The sequence below is a fragment of the Rhipicephalus sanguineus genome, chromosome 4 (assembly GCF_013339695.2).
Source record: "Rhipicephalus sanguineus isolate Rsan-2018 chromosome 4, BIME_Rsan_1.4, whole genome shotgun sequence".
Classification (NCBI taxonomy): domain Eukaryota; kingdom Metazoa; phylum Arthropoda; class Arachnida; order Ixodida; family Ixodidae; genus Rhipicephalus; species Rhipicephalus sanguineus.
Genome location: NC_051179.1, coordinates 866,994 through 872,940, shown reverse-complemented (window position 1 = coordinate 872,940; position 5,947 = coordinate 866,994). Strand labels below are relative to the sequence as shown.

Sequence of the window (5,947 nt, the reverse complement as noted above, 5' to 3'; positions counted from 1 at the left end):
GCACACCTTTAATGAACAGCTGGTTAAAATAGATGTACCAGATAAGGGGAAATAAATGTTTTCGTCTGGAGCTGGCGCCAGACCGAGCTCTGATTAGGGGTAAGGGAGTAGTGAGGGGCAGGCAAATCTCGTCTGCCGTTTTTGTAATAGGACGTAATCTGATGATAGGTGCATATTCCCTCTTCTGGTTTTTTCACGGGTTTGGGTAAGTGGTCCTCCAGCGTCCGGATGGAAAGACCCCGGACATGCGCATTATCGCGCCCATTGCTGGGGATACACTCATGGCGAGGCACCCATGTGATAGTCACCGGATCGGGAAGCGAAGGTGTATTTTGCAAGATGTGTGAAACCGTGTTTGGTGCTATGCCTTGACGGAAGTATTGATAAAGATATTAACGTGATAACATTAATGTTGAAAATCAGTTCTGCAGAATCCCGCAAGGTGGCAGAATGGGTTAAGAAAGGGAAAATTGACAACCACCCGGACCAGGACGAATTTTTCGGCAACTAAGAGGCTTTATTTCTGAGAAATCCGTACGGATTTCCTTGTGGCTTCGTGCTACAAATGAGTGGTTGTCAATTTTTCCTTTCTTAAGTGATAGCGTTAAGAAGCTCGTTTCGTAGAAATCTTGGTGTTGGCGTCGGTGTCATTGGTTGTGAGAGGATAATCAACTTGTCCATGACCGAAAAATTATGAACATGAAAAGAATTTTTTTTATTATTTATTATTTCAAGCGAGAATCGAGCCCAGGCCGTCTGCGTGGCAAGCAGGTGTTCTACCATTGAGCCGCCCCATTGCTTGAAGTGGCTTCGGAAAAAAAACACTACATGAATGACATGTAGTACGAGGATTCCCCTTAACGCATGTGTATTAAGCGGAAGAAGCCTAGAATCACGCCCAGGTGTCAAAACATGTGAATTGCAAACGAGTGGTTGTTTTAATGAAAGGCCCACCCACTACAAAGCACTCAGACATATTTAATCATCATCAGCTGCAAAAGCGTCAACAAATGGAACAGCTGCGTATGTTCACGTGTTGCCTTACGGACGCATAGAGGGCCCTTCGCTTAGCGAAATATGGCGTAGTGGGCATTTAACAACTCTTGTTAAAGTATTAATGAGAACTAAGAGACGACCATAATGCCACGGGAAGTATAGGGGATGTTATATGTAGCAATTAGGATATGGATGTAAAGAAAGTAAAGTGGACGAAAAGATAAGTTGCCACTGGCAGGGACCGAACCTGCGACCTTCGAATAATGCGTCCGATGCTCTACCACTGAGCTACGGCGACGGTCATTCTCCCGTCCACTTTATAGGGTATATATGTGTGTTTGTACCTAGGAGCGTTAGTCAGCGCCGATCGCAGCCACGGCAGCGAGTGTGGAACACTTTTTTCTGCCTGTTGGCGTCACGTAGCACGTGATCTTTTTACGAGCAGGCAGCTCATCAATATTCCCTCGCATGCTACGTGAAGGCATCAAGTCTGCCAGAACGAGACCCTCGCTATTGGCCTGGTGTGCGACTGATGGCGGCGCTGTGAACGGCGCCTGTGTGACGTCAGACCGGGGATTCGCGCGCTTTCGTCTGCTACGTAGGCCGGCGCCGTGTTGAAACCGTTGTGGTAAATCCCAACAGAAATGCAGTTCAATTGGTTATCTTGCGTATGGTGGCTACTGACGCTGTTCGAACAACCGTGGGTCTGCTTTTAACGTTCATTTAAAACTACAGCTCTTTGTTTCTTGGAACTGCGGCCGCTTGCCTCTGGCGAGTGCTGCGCAATCGTGAAGTACTGCTCAGTGCCTCAGTGTACTTCGTCTGCTCGTGAAAAGCTTTCACAACTATCCTAAGGACCCAATGCTGAAGAAGTGATAGTCAAGCTCAAAATGGTATATTATGTAACTGCGCAAAAAAACGGACGACACAAGAGCAGAGGAAAGCATAAACAGTGTTTGTGCTTTCCTCTGCTCTTGTGTCACCGTCCGTTTTTTTGCACAGTTACATAATGGATCATTACCAACTCGCCCATCTTACCACTCTTCAAAATGGGAAAGCGCCCCACGCCTTCATCGACCGTGTGCAGCAAGCACTTCGCGGACAGTGACTTCTGCTACCCACCGTACGCGCCACTCTCAGGTAAGCTTGTGACCGTGTTTAAGCGCCTCGCCAATACTTAAGCCGCTTATTGCACGCAGGCTGTAAGCATAGGCGACTTACACCAGGTGCGGTGCCGTTCCGCAACCTGCCGCGAAGGCCCCTAGAGAAGGAGCCAACGACGCGGCCTCCGAATCGCCTCGCTGGAAAGCGCGCCTCGTGAGCTCAGCTGAGCGGCGCGAGATATCCGAGACTACGGCTGCAATTGGAAGGTGTGCATCTGTATTTAATTACGAAGGCAAGCGCGCGCAAATGGACTGCTTATTATAAATTCATAAGCGAAACCTGTTGCTGCTGTTTAGTGTACATTCTCTAAAAGTTTTCACCTGAGGCAGGCAGACACTTTTTTAAAAGCGGAGCTCTTTAAGCTTTCGGTAAGGCTGCGTGGCGTGAAATTCGACCCAGCTTGCCTTTGCCACGTTAATTTCTGTGGCCCTGAGCGTGGAATAATCAGCGATTAACTACTTGTTATATTCTAATATCCATGCGACGGCCCTGTGCGGTGTTAATATGAACTACGACGTAATATCGTCACTGAACCAACTATACGGGACAAACTGCGATCATGGGAATCGGCAGGGGGGTGTGCAAAAAGGCGGCACTTGCGCACTTGTTTGCAGGACGAGAGCTGCGACAGTGATGCGATCTCTGTTGACGGCCTCGATCACACATTTAACAACATAGCCTGCCTCGTACACCGCCTCGCCCTCGATGAGGCAGCGCGACCTTTCACAAGCTTTATCTACATACTTTTAGATGCTGGACAACGACACGCTTACTGAATTATCGAAAGAAACACCCAAACTAATTAGTATCCTACTACAGAAACAAGATAACGAGCGAGAACACTCACACATAGTTTCACTTTCTTACCAGCAATGCTGTCAGTGCCATTGGCGCACTCGTCGACCATCCGGGGGATTGCTTCGCCCTGTTGATTCGGCCGCAACTAAAACAAGTTCAAGATTACATTCGAAAACATTCGTTGCAGGCGTTAGTTGACCGTTGCGAGGCTGTTCGTTCGACAAAGTTCCCGCCTGAAGCAGACGATCATATACAGGAGCAGCGGCTGCTGCAGCGCGGTTGAGAGCGGAGTCCAGTCCCTGCTCTGACATCACACACGAGAGGGCGCCACTCCAAGATCTCAAGGCCATATGAAGGAATGAAGATAACTCTTAAGGGCTCGTTTTTTGTTTGTTAAACACAATATTAATGAGAACTAACACACCATATTGCCATGGAAAGTATAGGGGATGGTATTTGTAGTAATTATGATATAAATATTGTCATGTAGTCGTGATGTCGACGAAGGCAGCAGACAGCGTATCCGAGATGAAACTTTTTATTTGGCCGAACTTGTGGCCGGGAAACTGAAAGTCAAACTACAGCAATACGCTGATAGCGGCGAGCAGAGCGTCGACCATCGATCAACTGACTAGTGGTGAAGCGCGTCGGCATTTTAACATGTGCCGTCGAATATTCCAGCGTTATCGCTAGCTGCCATGCAAATTCTTGAATAAGCTCGAGGGTGCGTGTCTTGCGTGCTATCTTAGCAAAAACGATCTACAATGATCGCGAGAACCCCGAAACCTGGCTAGAGACGTTCGAAAGGGTCATAACATTTAACAACTGGAACAACAATGACAAGCTGCACCACATGTACTTCTACCTGGAAGAAGCAGCAAGGACATGGCTCGGGAACCGGGAGTCCACACTACGTATCTGGGATCTTTTCGCAATGCTTTTTTGGAGACGTTCGCGAGCATTGTCTGAAAGGAAAGGGCCGCAGCCTTGCTGGAGACACGGGTTCAGCTCCCGAACGAAAATGGGGCCATCTTCGCGGAAGAAATGACCCGGCTGTTCCGCCCCGCTGATCCCAACATGCCTGAAGAAAAGAAGGTTCGTTTCCTCATGCGTGGAGTAAAGGAACAGCTCTTCACTGGAATTATGAGGAATCCGCCGAATACCGTCCATGAATTTGTCTCCGAAGCAACAACAATCGAGAAAACGCTTGAGATGCGAACACGGCAATACAACCGCAGCTTCTCGACCACAAGCTACGCCGACTTTCAAGCACTAGGATCAGCCGACCTGCGTGAGACAATTTGAGCAGTCGTGCAAGACGAGCTGCGAAAACTTAGGTTAGGTTAGGTTGGTTTAGGTTGGGTTGGGTTGGGTTAGGTTGGGTTAGGTTAGGTTAGGTTGGGTTAGGTTGGGTTAGGTTGGGTTAGGTTAGGTTGGGTTAGGTTGGGTTAGGTTGGGTTGGGTTGGGTTGGGTTAGGTTGGGTTGGGTTAGGTTGGGTTAGGTTAGGTTGGGTTAGGTTAGGTTAGGTTAGGTTGGGTTGGGTTGGGTTAGGTTGGGTTGGGTTAGGTTAGGTTGGGTTGGGTTAGGTTAGGTTGGGTTAGGTTAGGTTAGGTTGGGTTAGGTTAGGTTGGGTTAGGTTAGGTTAGGTTGGGTTAGGTTAGGTTAGGTTAGGTTAGGTTAGGTTAGGTTGGGTTAGGTTAGGTTGGGTTAGGTTAGGTTAGGTTGTGTTAGGTTAGGTTGGGTTAGGTTGGGTTAGGTTGGGTTAGGTTAGGTTAGGTTAGGTTAGGTTAGGTTAGGTTAGGTTAGGTTAGGTTAGGTTAGGTTAGGTTGGGTTAGGTTGGGTTAGGTTAGGTTAGGTTGGGTTAGGTTAGGTTAGGTTGGGTTAGGTTGGGTTAGGTTGGGTTAGGTTAGGTTAGGTTAGGTTAGGTTAGGTTAGGTTGGGTTAGGTTAGGTTAGGTTGGGTTGGGTTGGGTTGGGTTGGGTTGGGTTGGGTTAGGTTAGGTTAGGTTAGGTTGGGTTAGGTTGGGTTAGGTTGGGTTAGGTTGGGTTAGGTTGGGTTAGGTTAGGTTAGGTTAGGTTGGGTTAGGTTGGGTTAGGTTAGGTTGGTTAGGTTAGGTTAGGTTAGGTTGGGTTAGGTTGGGTTAGGTTGGGTTAGGTTGGGTTAGGTTGGGTTAGGTTAGGTTGGGTTAGGTTGGGTTAGGTTGGGTTGGGTTAGGTTGGGTTAGGTTAGGTTAGGTTAGGTTGGGTTGGGTTGGGTTGGGTTGGGTTGGGTTGGGTTAGGTTAGGTTAGGTTAGGTTAGGTTAGGTTAGGTTAGGTTAGGTTAGTTAGGTACGTTAGGTTAGGTTAGGTTAGGTTAGGTTAGGTTAGGTTAGGTTAGGTTAGGTTAGGTTAGGTTAGGTTAGGTTGGGTTAGGTTGGGTTAGGTTGGGTTAGGTTGGGTTAGGTTAGGTTAGGTTAGGTTAGGTTAGGTTAGGTTAGGTTGGGTTGGGTTAGGTTAGGTTGGGTTAGGTTAGGTTAGGTTAGGTTAGGTTAGGTTAGGTTAGGTTAGGTTAGGTTAGGTTAGGTTAGGTTCCCTAGCAAAAATGCCAATAGGATTTCCTATTGGTCCAATAGGAAATCACTATTGGTTCTATAGGACATCTATTGGAGCTGTATTGGTTGTATAAGACTTCTATGGGTACCAATAGACACCAACAGCCACCACCTATTGGTGTCTTATTAGACCAATAGAAGTTGTATTGGTCAAATAGGGGCTGCCTTTTGGTGTCTTATTGGACCAATAGGAGTTGTATTGGTCAAATCGGTGCTGCCTATCGGTGACTTATTGGGCCAATAGGAGTTGTATTGGTCAAATAAGTACTCCTATTGGTTTCTTAATGTACTAACAGAAGATGTATAAGGTTAACAGGAGTTTTATTGTTCAAACAGCTACCGCCTATTGGTAGGTGTTTATAACATCTTATGACTGATTGAGCGCGTCGGACCCGA

General features: G+C 47.4%; 1 long non-coding RNA gene across 50 annotated transcripts; it reads left to right on the top strand.

Annotated features, from left to right (window-relative positions):
• Positions 1–4,312: 4,312 nt before the first annotated feature.
• Positions 4,313–5,535, top strand: LOC125757991 (uncharacterized). 50 transcript variants are annotated; one of them, XR_007415673.1, is made up of 4 exons: positions 4,313–4,410; positions 4,476–5,055; positions 5,125–5,199; positions 5,298–5,535. It is a non-coding gene; the product is annotated as an uncharacterized LOC125757991 (long non-coding RNA). The 50 variants fall into 50 exon arrangements; XR_007415676.1 differs by having other exon boundaries at positions 4,318–4,435; XR_007415677.1 differs by having other exon boundaries at positions 4,318–4,665; positions 4,716–5,055.
• Positions 5,536–5,947: the final 412 nt, after the last annotated feature.